This window comes from Triticum urartu, unplaced genomic scaffold, assembly GCF_056163025.1.
Source record: "Triticum urartu cultivar PI428250 unplaced genomic scaffold, HENAU_Tu73 scaffold2, whole genome shotgun sequence".
Taxonomy (NCBI): Eukaryota; Viridiplantae; Streptophyta; class Magnoliopsida; order Poales; family Poaceae; genus Triticum; species Triticum urartu.
Genome location: NW_028260368.1, coordinates 10151484 through 10166860, shown reverse-complemented (window position 1 = coordinate 10166860; position 15377 = coordinate 10151484). Strand labels below are relative to the sequence as shown.

The window sequence follows — 15377 nt, the reverse complement described above, 5'->3', positions numbered from 1 at the left end:
AAAAACCGATCAAAAAAGGGCGAGCGAAGTAAGTGATCGAAAAACTTTGTTCTTTGTTCGTCCTATCTATAAGAGGAGAGCATATGAAAAATGTAACCCATTCTTTCGTTTTTTTAGCTCACTGGCCATCCGCTGGCAGTTTCGGGCTTAATACCGATATTTTAGCAACAAATCTAATAAATCTAACTGTAGTGGTTGGTGTTTTGATTTTTTTTGGAAAGGGAGTGTGTGCGAGTTGTCTATTTCAAGAATAGATTGGATCTATCCGGCTGCACTTTATAATATTTTTTAGTATTTTTCGGATAAATAAGAAAAGGGTGCACGATCTCGACGAATTACTTCTGAATAAATTCAGAAATCATATGGAAGAACCATAGCATTTCGCGACTCATTGGTAAATCAACTTTGATTCTCTATAAACCAAGAATGTGAGACCATTAACACGGTTAAAGCTAAACTGCTTGAAGTCCAGGCAAAAAGAGGTACTCTTTCTACAACTATATTAGTATTAGTACCAATTTAAACGGGAAATAGCTAATGTAAAATTTATCTGATATAGAACACTCATATCGATAAAATGGTTTGAACTATTTACTAGAAAAAAAAGGGGGCACCCTGCCCTTTTTTAACCAATGCCGAATCGACGACCTATGTATAAAAAAGAGAAATTTTTTGGATTTGAAGAAAAAAAAAATAAAAAAGAATTCTATTAATTTTCATTTTCCATTTATTTAGTTAGTTTTTCTTAATGAAATTGAAATTATTAACTAGAGGGCAAATAAAAATAAAGAAACAACTTTGCTGACCATGATATATTTTTATCTAGGCGGAAGAGTCCTCTTAATATTTATCTAGTCTTATATAGGTTTCGGTATATTGAAATATAAACATAAAAAAGAAGATAGAGGATAGGCTCATTACTTAAAAAAAAGATATGGAAATAGCTATAGAAAAAAAAAAAGGAGCGTGAGAGCCAAATGAATCGAAAGATTCATGTTTGGTTCGGGAAGAGATCATAAAAGTTGTAAACTTACAAAATAATCTACTTTCATTAAAAGATTTATTAGATAATCGAAAACAGAGGATCTTGAGTACTATTCGAAATTCAGAAGAATTGCGTAGAGGGACCATTGAGCAACTCGAAAAAGCTCGGATTCGATTACAGAAAGTCGAACTAGAAGCGGATGAGTATCGAATGAATGGATACTCTGAGATAGAACGAGAAAAAGCAAATTTGATTAATGCTACTTCTATTAGTTTGGAACAATTGGAAAAGTCTAAAAACGAAACCCTTTATTTTGAAAAACAAAGGGCAATGAATCAGGTCCGACAGCGGGTTTTCCAACAGGCCGTACAAGGAGCTCTAGGAACTCTGAATAGTTGTTTGAATACCGAGTTACATTTCCGTACGATTCGTGCTAATATTGGCATTCTCGGGTCCCTGGAATGGAAGAAATAATTAAATTAATTAGGCCTTGAACTTCTACTTTCGTTTAGAATTTAGGCATTATTTTTCCCCTTGCTTCCGAAAAAAGAGTCAAGAAACACTAATGGCAACCCTTCGAGTCGACGAAATTCATAAAATTCTCCGCGAACGTATTGAACAATATAATAGGAAAGTAGGGATTGAGAATATAGGTCGCGTAGTTCAAGTGGGGGATGGGATTGCTCGTATTATAGGTCTTGGTGAAATAATGTCAGGTGAATTAGTCGAATTTGCAGAAGGTACTAGGGGTATTGCTCTGAATTTGGAATCCAAAAATGTTGGGATTGTATTAATGGGCGATGGGTTGATGATACAAGAGGGAAGTTTTGTAAAAGCAACAGGAAGAATTGCTCAGATACCCGTGAGTGAGGCTTACTTGGGTCGTGTTGTAAATGCTCTGGCTAAACCTATTGATGGGAAAGGCGAAATTATAGCTTCCGAATCTCGCTTAATTGAATCTCCTGCTCCAAGTATAATTTCCAGGCGTTCCGTATACGAACCTCTTCAAACAGGGCTTATTGCTATCGATTCGATGATCCCTATAGGGCGCGGTCAGCGAGAGTTAATTATTGGGGACAGACAGACTGGCAAAACAGCAGTAGCCACAGATACAATTCTCAATCAAAAAGGGCAAGGTGTAATATGTGTTTATGTAGCTATCGGTCAAAGAGCATCCTCCGTAGCTCAAGTAGTAACTACTTTCCATGAGGAGGGGGCCATGGAATACACTATTGTAGTAGCTGAAATGGCGGATTCACCTGCTACATTACAATACCTCGCTCCTTATACGGGAGCAGCCCTGGCTGAGTATTTTATGTACCGCGAACGGCATACTTTAATAATTTATGATGATCTCTCCAAACAGGCACAAGCTTATCGCCAAATGTCCCTTCTATTAAGAAGACCTCCCGGACGTGAGGCTTATCCAGGGGATGTTTTTTATTTGCATTCACGCCTTTTAGAAAGAGCCGCTAAATTAAATTCTCTTTTAGGCGAAGGAAGTATGACCGCTTTACCAATAGTTGAGACTCAATCTGGAGACGTTTCCGCCTATATTCCTACTAATGTAATCTCCATTACAGATGGACAAATATTCTTATCTGCGGATCTATTCAATGCCGGAATTCGACCCGCTATTAATGTGGGTATTTCTGTTTCCAGAGTAGGATCCGCGGCTCAAATTAAAGCCATGAAACAAGTAGCTGGCAAATCAAAATTGGAACTAGCGCAATTCGCAGAGTTACAAGCCTTTGCACAATTCGCCTCTGCTCTCGATAAAACAAGTCAGAATCAATTGGCAAGGGGTCGACGATTAAGGGAATTGCTTAAACAATCCCAGGCAAATCCTCTCCCAGTGGAAGAGCAGATAGCTACTATTTATACCGGAACAAGAGGATATCTTGATTCGTTAGAAATTGAACAGGTAAATAAATTTCTGGATGAGTTACGTAAACATCTAAAAGATACTAAACCTCAATTCCAAGAAATTATATCTTCTAGCAAGACATTCACCGAGCAAGCGGAAATCCTTTTGAAGGAAGCTATTCAGGAACAGCTGGAACGGTTTTCTCTTCAGTAACAAATAAATTTTGCATGTCTACTCTTGTTAGTAGAATAGGAATCGTTGAGAAAGCTTTTTCATTTGAATCATGCAAAAAAGTTTTCTTTGTTTTTAGTTTAGTATAGTTATTTAAAGAATAGATAGAAATAAGATTGCGTCCAATAGGATTTGAACCTATACCAAAGGTTTAGAAGACCTCTGTCCTATCCATTAGACAATGGACGCTTTTCTTTCATATTTTATTCTTTCTTTTATTTTTTTGCTTCTTCCGAGAAAAAACTGTTAGACCAAAACTCTTTTAGGAAATCAAAAAATCCAGATACAAATGCATGATGTATATATTATATCATGCATATATCATAAAGAAGGAGTATGGAGGCGGTAGTGGGAATCGAACCCGCAACCCCAAGGTTATGAGCCTTATGAGCTACCAAACTGCTCTATACTCTTAAACTAAAGAGGGGTAACTAGTGGATAAAAGAGGGTTGGATACGCCCCTCTACCAATATCTATACAAATAGAATAGTCCATTTATACAGAATGGTAAAGAGGGCTCCTCTATGATTATCAATTCCAGAAATCCATACAAATACGAAAGGGTATTTTATCCTTACCAACTGGATCTTGTTGCACCCGGTAACAAACATTCATAAACCATTTCTCGAAGTACGTGTCCGGATAGCCCAAAATGTCGATAGTTAGCTCTAGGTCTTCCGGTCAAAAAACAACGTCGATGAAGGCGTGTAGGTGCACTATTACGCGGTAGGGATTGCAATTTTTCTCGCATTTTCGTTTTTTCACTCAAACTCAAGGGAGAAACTTTGCTTCTTATCTTTTTTTTTAAAGATTGACGAATCAAATGATATTTCTGTTCTAATTTCTGCCGCTTCTTCTCCCTCTGAATCAAACTTTTTTTTGCCATAATGTGTCGTTGCTATTATTACCAAGTATACGGTTCTAATCCTAGATGGAAAAATAAATAGAAAAAGAAATCTAAAAAGGCAGATCCTCCCTCTCTATCAAGAGTAATGAACTAGGTGCTGATACAGTACAAAAAAACAAACTAAATTAACCAAACTTGCCTGATGTTGAGGCAATCAAGAAAGCTGCATAAGTGAATATATAACCCACGGAAAAGTGAGCTAATCCAACCAATCTTGCTTGCACAATGGAAAGAGCCACGGGCTTATCTCTCCAGCGAATTAAATTAGCTAAAGGTGTGCGTTCATGAGCCCATGCTAAAGTCTCAATTAATTCCTGCCAATACCCCCGCCAGGAAATTAAGAACATAAATCCAGTAGCCCAAACAAGATGTCCAAATAAGAACATCCACGCCCATACCGATAAACTATTCATCCCAAAAGGATTATATCCATTGATAAGTTGTGAAGAGTTTAACCATAGGTAATCTCTTAACCATCCCATCAAATAAGTGGAGGATTCATTAAATTGTGAAACGTTGCCCTGCCATAATGTGATATGTTTCCAATGCCAATAAAAAGTAACCCACCCAATGGTATTTAACATCCAGAAAACTGCCAAATAAAATGCGTCCCAAGCAGAAATATCACAAGTACCGCCGCGCCCTGGGCCGTCACAAGGAAAACTATATCCAAAATCCTTTTTATCTGGCATTAATTTGGAACCGCGTGCATCTAAAGCGCCCTTTACTAAAATCAATGTAGTTGTATGCAAACCTAGAGCAATAGCATGATGAACCAAGAAATCCCCAGGTCCTATTGTTAAGAAAAGCGAATTACTATTCTCATTAACAGCATTCAACCATCCGGGCAACCATAGGCTTCGACCCGCATTGAAAGCGGGGCCATTCGTTGAAGATAAGAGTATATCGAACCCATATGTCGTCTTGCCATGAGCAGATTGTATCCATTGGGCAAATATAGGTTCGATCAAGATTTGCTTTTCTGGAGTACCAAAAGCAAGCATGACGTCGTTATGAACATAAAGGCCCAAGGTATGGAATCCTAGAAAGAGGCTAGCCCAACTTAAATGAGATATGATAGCTTCTTTATGGTCTAACATTCTTGCCAATACATTATCCTCATTCTGTTCCGGATTGTAATCCCTAATGAAAAAAATAGCTCCATGAGCAAAAGCCCCTGTCATGATGAACCCTGCAATATATTGGTGATGAGTATATAAAGCAGCTTGAGTAGTAAAGTCTTGTGCTATGAATGCATAAGGAGGTAAAGAGTACATATGTTGAGCTACTAAGGAAGTAATAACCCCTAAAGAAGCTAGAGCAAGACCTAACTGAAAATGAATCGAATTGTTGATTGTGTCATAAAGGCCCTTATGCCCACGCCCTAATCGACCCCCCGGAGGAGTATGCGCTTCTAAAAGATCTTTAATACTGTGCCCAATTCCGAAGTTAGTTCGATACATGTGACCGGCAATGAGAAAAATAAATGCAATAGCTAAATGATGGTGAGCCATATCGGTCAGCCACAAACTTTGTGTTTGTGGATGGAATCCCCCAAGAAGAGTTAGAATGGCAGTTCCCGCTCCTTGAGCGGTACCAAATAAATGATTACTCGAATCAGGGTTTTGGGCATAAAGATTCCATTGACCCGTCAAAAGGGGTCCCAACCCCTGGGGATAGGGTAATACATCTAAGAAATTATTCCATCGAACGTACTCCCCCCTGGATGCGGGAATAGCAACATGAACTAAATGTCCTGTCCAAGCCAAAGAACTTACCCCGAAAAGTCCTGACAAATGATGATTGAGACGAGATTCCGCGTTTTTGAACCACGAAAGGCTTGGTTTCCATTTGGGTTGTAGATGTAACCAACCCGCTATTAAGGACAGCGTAGAAAGAAATAATAGAAAAAGAGCTCCAGTATAAAGATCCTCATTGGTGCGTAATCCTATTGTATACCACCACTGATAAACTCCAGAATAAGCAATATTCACTGGACCAGCAGCACCTCCTCGAGTAAAGGCTTCCACAGCGGGTTGACCAAAATGAGGATCCCAAATCGCATGAGCAATAGGTCTTACGTGTAAAGGATCCTGTATCCATGATTCAAAATTTCCTTGCCAAGCTACATGAAACAGATTTCCGGACGTCCATAGAAAGATTATTGCTAATTGCCCAAAGTGAGAAGCAAAAATGTTCTGATAAAGACGTTCTTCAGTAATATCATCATGACTTTCGAAATCATGTGCGGTAGCAATACCAAACCAAATACGACGAGTAGTGGGGTCCTGAGCTAAGCCTTGGCTAAACCTGGGAAATCTTAATTCCATAATGCCTTTCAAATCCTCCTAGCCACTATCCTACTGCAATAATTCTCGCTAAGAAGAATGCCCATGTCGTGGCAATTCCACCCAGAAGGTAATGGGTTACTCCTACAGCGCGTCCTTGTATAATGCTCAAGGCTCTAGGCTGAGTAGCAGGAGCAACTTTTAATTTGTTATGAGCCCAAACGATAGATTCAATGAGTTCTTGCCAATAACCACGGCCGCTGAATAAAAACATTAAACTGAAGGCCCAGACAAAATGAGCACCTAAGAAAAAAAGACCATATGCAGATAATGAAGAACCATAAGACTGAATGACTTGCGATGCCTGTGCCCACAAGAAATCTCGAAGCCACCCATTAATCGTAATGGAACTCTGTGCAAAGTTTCCCCCTGTAATATGAGTTACCACCCCTTGATCACTTATAGTACCCCAAACATCCGACTGCATTTTCCAACTGAAATGGAAAATGACTACCGAAATTGCATTGTACATCCAGAATAAACCTAAGAAAACATGATCCCAGGCGGATACTTGACATGTTCCCCCTCGGCCAGGCCCATCGCAAGGAAAGCGAAAACCTAGATTTGCTTTATCGGGTATCAAACGGGAACTCCGAGCAAATAAAACACCTTTCAAAAGTATTAATACAGTCACATGTATGGTAAATGCATGAATGTGATGGACTAAAAAATCTGCGGTTCCTAATGGAATAGGTAACAAAGCCACTTTGCCACCTACTGCTACTAACTCGCCGCCTCCCCACGTTAAGCTAGTACTTGTTGTTGCACCAGGAGCTGTTACGCCAGGCGCAGTAGCATGGATATTTTGTACCCATTGAGCAAAGATAGGTTGTAATTGTATGGCAGTATCCGAAAACATATCTTGTGGACGGCCTAAAGCACTCATGGTATCATTATGAATGTACAAGCCAAAACTGTGAAAACCTAGAAATATACATACCCAGTTAAGGTGGGATATGATTGCATCGCGGTGTCTAAGGACGCGATCTAATAGATCGTTGTATCGAGTAGTTGGATCATAGTCTCTTACCATAAAAATTGCTGCATGTGCAGCAGCACCGACTATTAGAAATCCGCCAATCCACATGTGGTGTGTGAACAAGGAAAGTTGTGTACCATAGTCAGTAGCTAGGTATGGATAGGGAGGCATAGAATACATATGATGAGCTACAACAATGGTTGTAGAGCCTAGCATAGCTAGGTTAAGAGATAATTGAGCATGCCATGACGTTGTTAAGATTTCATAAAGACCCTTATGGCCTTGTCCTGTAAATGGGCCCTTGTGAGCCTCCAAAATATCTTTAAGTCCATGGCCAATACCCCAATTGGTCCTATACATATGACCTGCGATTAGGAAAAGAATAGCAATAGCTAAATGATGGTGCGCAATATCGGTCAGCCAGAGACCACCGGTTACTGGATCTAGTCCTCCGCGAAAAGTCAGAAATTCTGCGTATTTGGACCAATTTAAAGTGAAAAAAGGGGTTGCTCCTTCGGCAAAACTAGGATAAAGTTGAGCCAAAAGGTCCCGATTCAAGATAAATTCATGAGGAAGTGGTATCTCTTTAGGATCCACCCCAGCGTCAAGAAATTGGTTAATTGGTAAAGATACATGAATTTGGTGCCCCGCCCAAGAAAGAGACCCAAGTCCTAATAATCCCGCTAAGTGGTGATTCAACATGGATTCTACATCTTGGAACCAGGCCAATTTGGGAGCGGCTTTGTGATAATGGAACCAACCAGCAAAAAGCATTAACGCTGCAAAAATCAATGCACCAATTGCAGTACAATAGAGTTGTAATTCACTAGTTATTCCAGATGCTCGCCAAAGCTGAAAAAAACCAGAGGTTATTTGGATTCCTCGGAAACCCCCGCCTACATCACCATTCAATATTTCTTGCCCTACTATAGGCCAAACTACCTGAGCACTGGGTCCAATGTGAGTAGGATCACTTAGCCATGCTTCATAATTGGAAAAACGGGCGCCATGAAAGTACATGCCACTCAACCAAAGAAAGATAATGGAAAGTTGCCCGAAATGAGCACTAAAGACTTTTCGAGAAATCTCCTCCAAATCACCAGTATGACTATCGAAATCGTGAGCATCAGCATGTAGGTTCCAGATCCAAGTGGTAGTATCAGGGCCCTTAGCTAGTGTTCTTGAGAAATGGCCGGGTCTGGCCCATTCCTCAAAAGATGTTTTTACAGGATCCCTATCCACAACAATTTTTACTTCTGGTTCCGGCGAACGAATAATCATTAAGTCCTCCTCTTTCCGGACAAGACATACAAAGAGACCCGCCAACTGTCTTTTTAGTGAATCTTTGAAAGATATATATTTTGAAAGATAGATTTTGAAAGATAGATTTTGAAAGATAGATATTGTGATTAGTTCTTTTCTTTACTATCTACCATCCTTCTATTTTTTTTTTAGTTATTCACTGGAGCAATTATATATTGAAGTCAATCCGAGGCAAGTGTTCGGGTCTATTATGACATAAAGATTAGGTGCCTAACGGACATTGTTTATCTTGAAAAACAAATATTTCTCGACGTAAGAAAAAAATCTTTTTTATTTTTAATTTAAGAAACTAGTGTATTTTTTTTGAGGGCATAAGCTCCTATCTATATCTACTTTCCTTGAGCATAATATAGGGTTTTTTATTTGATTCTAAATTCCAAGATAACTCATTAGAATTATTAATAAGATGGTCCTAATATATTAGCAATATTTAGATTGCCCCCTCTTTTTATTCACTTTATTACTTCTATTCTAGACCCTATCCCTATGGTTTATTCTTATGAAATATCATATAAAATAGAAGGTATAAGAAATGGATATAATGAAATTCTTGATTCGATCTTACGACCTAATTTATTTGATTAATGGATCAACAACCAAACCACCCATTTTATGAAAAAGAAGGAGCATGGTCTTATTCAAATTCAAAGCGCTTCGTAATCTTCAACCAGTTCTGTGCTTCAATATAATTTCCCGGAGTAAGCGCTATAGCTTGTTTCCAATATTCAGCAGCTTGATCAAACCAAGCTTCCGCAATTTCCGAATCACCCTGTAGAATGGCCTGTTCTCCTCGGTCGGAATAGGAAGTTCCTTCCCTTAGAACCGTACTTGAGAGTTTCCTACCTCATACGGCTCAGAAATTGCTATCTGAATTTCCCCTATCTTAACTGAATTCGATTTATCAAAAATCGATCCAATTTGTTCTTGGGTTAAGCAGAAGAAATTAATTACCTAAGTTTCAAACCCTAATTTTTATCAATAATCAGTTTGATCTTTTTTCCCACCTTCAGAAGAATGAAGCATAGATAGATATAGAGCCTTCGTTCAAATTTTCTGAGAGGTAACTATCCCGGTTTCATATATGAAATCTCTATAGAATCCTTGAAAAAGACTTTTTTCCATAAGAAAGAAAAAAGAACTTACTATCTTTGGGATCTGATACTACACCGCTGCTTAATCCCTTAGTGGATCGGCTCTATTACATAAGCGGATTCCTAAATTTTGCCCCATATCATGGGATAAGTAAGCAGTTTTTTTTAGTTGTATCGACCCAGTCGCTCACTAATTGATCTTTACGGTGCTTTCTCTATCAATTTGAGAAACTTTATCCATAGAGTAGTAGTATAGGCCATACTTTCTTCGTTTTTTGATTCTCGTGAAGTGTCCTTCCTTCCTACAGCTGATAGGGAAAAATCGTTGTTTTTACGATCCCTATGTAGAAAGCCCTTTTTTTCTAGTATTTACTAGAAAATTTGATCCTCTCTTTTTTTTTTTTCTTTCTATAGTGGAGATAGTCGCACGTAATGACAGATCACGGCCATATTATTAAAAGCTTGCGGTAAGAAGGGGTTTCGTTCTAGTGCCCGGAAATAATATTCCAAAGCCTTTGTATGCTCTCCATTGCTTGTGTGTATAAGGCCTATGTTATAGAGTATATAACTTCGATCATAGGGATCGATTTCTAGTCGCGTAGCTTCATAATAATTTTGCAAAGCTTCCGCATAATTTCCTTCGGATTGAGCCAACATCCGTTACGGTCGTTCATTCTATTCAAAAAATCTCCGTTCCAAAACCGTACATGAGGTTTTCATCTCATACGGCTCCTCCCTTCTGTACATAATAGTACTAAGCGAAATAATCTATAGAATCAAAATAGAATTAGTCCCGTCTCATTATGAACCGAAAGGGGCTGGTATTTTTCCAAGAAATCTCTAGCCAACCTTCCCACAAGAGGTTTTTCTTAACACCAATGAATTCTATTAATGCTAGAGGAAAACGATAGCTCCAATAATTTCTTTGTTCTCAACGCCTCCTATTTAGAGGAATTAGCTACTTCAACGATCTTTGATGGTTATAGGGGTATCCAAAGTACAAACCTGATGGTTGTTTGTTATCCCAACCATTCTTCCCAGCCCTGATACCGATCAGGAAAGGGGTAATTTCTAACAAAGTTTTTCTCTTGTTGATTCCTATTTCTAGGTGTAGTGCTTTTCTCCCCTATGCTGCCTACGGATACTAATAGAGTAGGATTGGCCTGTAATCCATACCATACCATATCCTGTAGGTGTAACCTTTCGCTCAATACTCAAATCTACAATTGAAGTATCTGAAGCCGCATCAATCGAGGATACACGACGGAAGGAATTGTTAGTTCGCCTCACCTTCCCGAAGCGTGGGTTTGTTTGCTTTACAAATTTGGTTCTCTCTATGCCAACCCCCCTCTCTTTTTCGTAAGACTGAGAGATAGGTAGGGCTAAAAAAAAGCAAAAAAAAGAGTCAAATCGCACCATCTCTATAATAAGTAAATGCCTTTTTTTCTCCTGAGGTTGTCGGAATTATTCGCAATAAAATATTGGCTACAATTGAGGAGGTCTTATCAATGAAATTTCCATTTCCACGGGATCTAGGCATAATTCCCAACCCATTCTATATAGAATTGTTTTCATTCCTTCACAAAATAACATAAAAACAAACACATTCGATTCTTATAATTATAAATAGATTGATCCATATGCTCTACTCTAAATCCATATGCTTTAAATGGATAAGAGAGATATGGATTTTCCGCTCAGCTCAAATTGTATCCTTTTCCTTCTGCTTGGACACGAAGAGATATGAAATATTTGACTAAGACTGGATTTCATTCCACTTTCCTATTTCTGAACAACAACTTATGTTATCAACTATTTCGTGTTTTCAAAGTTATTAATTGTCTCATACCCTATTTTTGATTTCGATAGTATGGTGTAGCGTATCTTATGCAAACGGAATTCTAAGGTTTCTTTATTTTATTATGCAATAAGAAGAATTCTTCCATTTTCTTTTTCTTTAGTTGCGGGAAAACCCAAATTAAAACTTTTATTTTATAGCGAGCGCAATTTCTAGTAAAAAATCCTGTATCCTTCCACTTAGATCAAAAGGAATTTTTCCAATAGAACTATGGAACCCCCGAGTGGTTGCGGTTGTACCTGTACTGCAGGAATAAGAAAACTCGCTATTCACTCAGTTTATTTTCCATAATAAGTTATGTAGGAGAGATGGCCGAGCGGTTCAAGGCGTAGCATTGGAACTGCTATGTAGACTTTTGTTTACCGAGGGTTCGAATCCCTCTCTTTCCGTTTTTCTTAATTCATCAACGTTAAGGATCACAATGTATCAAATCAAATAACAATTTTTTCCAGCAATAATATAATATCTTATATTATCTTATTTTGATTTAATAGAAATTAGAAATTCTCTATAGCAAATTACTGTGGTATGTAAAATACACATAGAGGAAAAAAGAAAAAAGGATCCTAATCCTAGGGTTAATCAATTTTAGCTAGTTGATGGGAAAATACAAATTAATGGTAATGGTCTTAGGGCGATTTAGTTCGGGGAAAGGGGAAGGGGAAGAAAATTCTATGAACCTTTCCTTTTTTCGTTAAGTTCAAGTCTGACGAGAGTAATATTCTACAACTAACAACTCATTTATTTTGAGACCGACCCACTTCCTATCTAGGATTTTATTTACTAGTCCTTTATATTCCAACGTGTCAATCGCCAAATGCTTTGGCAATTTCCCCGGGTCCGATGAAGCAATATAATTTTGAACCAGACCTTTTGATCTTTGGTTATCTTTCGTAGTAATAATATCTCGGGGTTTGCAACGAAAACTTGGTATATTGACTATACGACCATTAACTAAAATATGTCTATGGTTGACTAATTGGCGGGCCCCAGGAATGGTTGAAGCCATACCCAATCGAAAAAGGATATTATCCAAACGCATTTCAAGTAATTGTAGTAAAACCTGGCCTGTTGACCTTTTTGCTTTTCCAGCGATATGTACATATCTAAGTAATTGTCGTTCTGTCAGACCATAATGAAAACGCAATTTCTGTTTTTCTTGAAGACGAATACGATATTGCTCCTTTTTCCCAGAATTGAATTTTTTTTTAAGATTACTTCCGGATTTAGGTGTTTTTCTAGTGAGTCCTGGTAAAGCTCCCAGACGGCGTATTTTTTTTAAACGAGGTCCTCGATAACGGGACATGAAGACTCCTTTTTTTATTTTATTGAAATTTCATTTTACACAATTAATTTCATTGTATTTACATTACAGAATACATCGAAATTAAAACTGAATTAAACTACAGGATAAACAGAGTAAAATCAACTAAAGTACCCCAAAAAATGGAATTTCATCAAAATCTTTTTTTTTTGTATATATATTATTTATTTTATTGTTTTGTATCTAGCAAAATTGTAAGGTAAAAAACATAAAAGATCCTGGATTCTCCATTTAATTCGGAAAAAAAGAGATTCTTGTTCGTAGAACATCGATAGAGAAAAAAAAGCCGACTATCGGATTTGAACCGATGACCCTCGCATTACAAATGCGATGCTCTAACCTCTGAGCTAAGTGGGCTTACATAACGGAAATAGTGTAACAAATAGAAATAGGTATAGTATAGGAAATCCGTAAAATCTCAGATATTAGTTATTAATCTTAGCTATTAACTAGTTCTAAATTTGAAGTTATACTTATAAAAATAAAAAAATACTAAAACTTCTTAAAGATAAAGTTAGCTTGATATGCTTAACTATAGGATATTAAAAAATAAAATTATAGAATTTATTGGTATTTTCATTCGATCATTATAGACTTTATTATTTGTTAATAATTTGAGGATTAATATTTCACTAAGGGGAACATAGAGTCAGAGTAAATAAAATTGCTAATTCTGATTAGAAAAAAAGAATAAATATCAAGCGTTATAGTATAATTTTGAATACTATAAAAAAGTAAGACGGGAGGTGGGGGAGATAAAAACTTTTGGATATATTGATTCGGATTGAATTGCAAATACATCAAGGATAGAATCAATTCAATTCTGAATTGCAATAAGCAAGCGAGGTCTCTCAAATAGAGTCGAACTGAACTGCTAGACTACGTTGAGTGATGAACTCAATGATTCAAAAAAAAAACTAAGAGATGGATGAAATTACACAAGGAATCCTGGTCTCAAAGAAGAGGGAAATGGGGATATGGCGAAATCGGTAGACGCTACGGACTTGATTGTATTGAGCCTTGGTATGGAAACCTGCTAAGTGGTAACTTCCAAATTCAGAGAAACCCTGGAATTAAAAAAGGGCAATCCTGAGCCAAATCCGTGTTTTGAGAAAACAAGGGGTTCTCGAACTAGAATACAAAGGAAAAGGATAGGTGCAGAGACTCAATGGAAGCTGTTCTAACGAATCGAGTTAATTACGTTGTGTTGTTAGTGGAATTCCTTCTAGTTCTAAATTAGAGAAAGAGGGGTTTTATACCTTATACATTTAATAAACACGTATAGATACTGACATAGCAAACGATTAATCACAGAACTCATATTATATTCTAATTATAATATAGGTTCTTTATCTTTTTTAAAAATGAAATTAGAAATGATAATGATTATGAAATAAAAAACTCATATCATAATTTTTTTTTTTCATTATTGTGAATCCACTCCAATCGAATATTGAATAATCAAATTCTTCAATTAAAATTCAAAGTTTTCGAGATCTTTAAAAAAGTGGATTAATCGGACGAGGACAAAGAGAGAGTCCCATTCTACATGTCAATACTGACAACAATGAAATTTCTAGTAAAAGGAAAATCCGTCGACTTTATAAGTTGTGAGGGTTCAAGTCCCTCTATCCCCAAATCCTCTTTTATTCCCTAACTATACCTATATTATTATTATTTATCCTCTTTTTTTTTTTCTTTTTATCAATGCACTTTTTTTTCTTTTTATCAATGCAATGGGTTTAAGATTCATTAGCTTTCTCATTCTACTCTTTCACAAAGGAATGCGAAGAGAACTCAATGGATCTTATCCTATTCATTGAATAGATTTCTTTTTTATTAGAGTATCGGCAAGAAATCTTGGTTATTCACTCTATTTTTAAGTTTTATTTAAGTAAACCATGCACAATGCATAGGACTACCCCCCCCATTTTCAAATTTAAAATTTGAAATACTTTAATTAATTTTTAGTCCTTTTAATTGACATAGATACAAATACTCTACTAGGATGATGCACAAGAAAAGGTCAGGATAGCTCAGTTGGTAGAGCAGAGGACTGAAAATCCTCGTGTCACCAGTTCAAATCTGGTTCCTGGCAGAGAAAAAAAAAAAAAAGATCCACCGAATAGGTATTGATCCAAATACCTCGAGATGGATTGTGATACATATTCATTAATAATATTTATTCATCTAAGTGGATAAATCTATAATATAAATATAGAGGCACTTCTTTTTCTTTTTAAAGAAGTTTTAAAATATATCTTTTCTTTATGATAAAGAAGGGGGTGAGATTCCCCTTTATTTTTTTGCGTTTCTTAATTTTGTATTCCGCTATTCCGACGAATATTTTTTTAGTCTTGCTTATCTTTATCTTATCTTATTTTCCTAGTTGTGCTAAGTAATGTGCGCGGTACAAAGTTCCTGGTAGAGAACTTCTTTGAGTCATCCTATTTTTCTGTTCATA

The 15377-nt window shown here is 37.0% G+C and overlaps 4 non-coding genes across 4 annotated transcripts; 2 read left to right on the top strand and 2 right to left on the bottom strand.

The window, feature by feature from the left end:
* Positions 1 to 3200: 3200 nt before the first annotated feature.
* On the bottom strand, positions 3201 to 3272 carry TRNAR-UCU (transfer RNA arginine (anticodon UCU)). The gene has a single exon. It is a non-coding gene; the product is annotated as a tRNA-Arg (tRNA).
* An 8619-nt stretch (positions 3273 to 11891) lies between these two features.
* Positions 11892 to 11978, top strand: TRNAS-GGA (transfer RNA serine (anticodon GGA)). Its single transcript has one exon. It is a non-coding gene; the product is annotated as a tRNA-Ser (tRNA).
* A 1219-nt stretch (positions 11979 to 13197) lies between these two features.
* On the bottom strand, positions 13198 to 13270 carry TRNAT-UGU (transfer RNA threonine (anticodon UGU)). The gene has a single exon. It is a non-coding gene; the product is annotated as a tRNA-Thr (tRNA).
* A 1668-nt stretch (positions 13271 to 14938) lies between these two features.
* TRNAF-GAA (transfer RNA phenylalanine (anticodon GAA)) lies at positions 14939 to 15011 on the top strand. Its single transcript has one exon. It is a non-coding gene; the product is annotated as a tRNA-Phe (tRNA).
* The last annotated feature ends 366 nt before the right edge of the window (positions 15012 to 15377 follow it).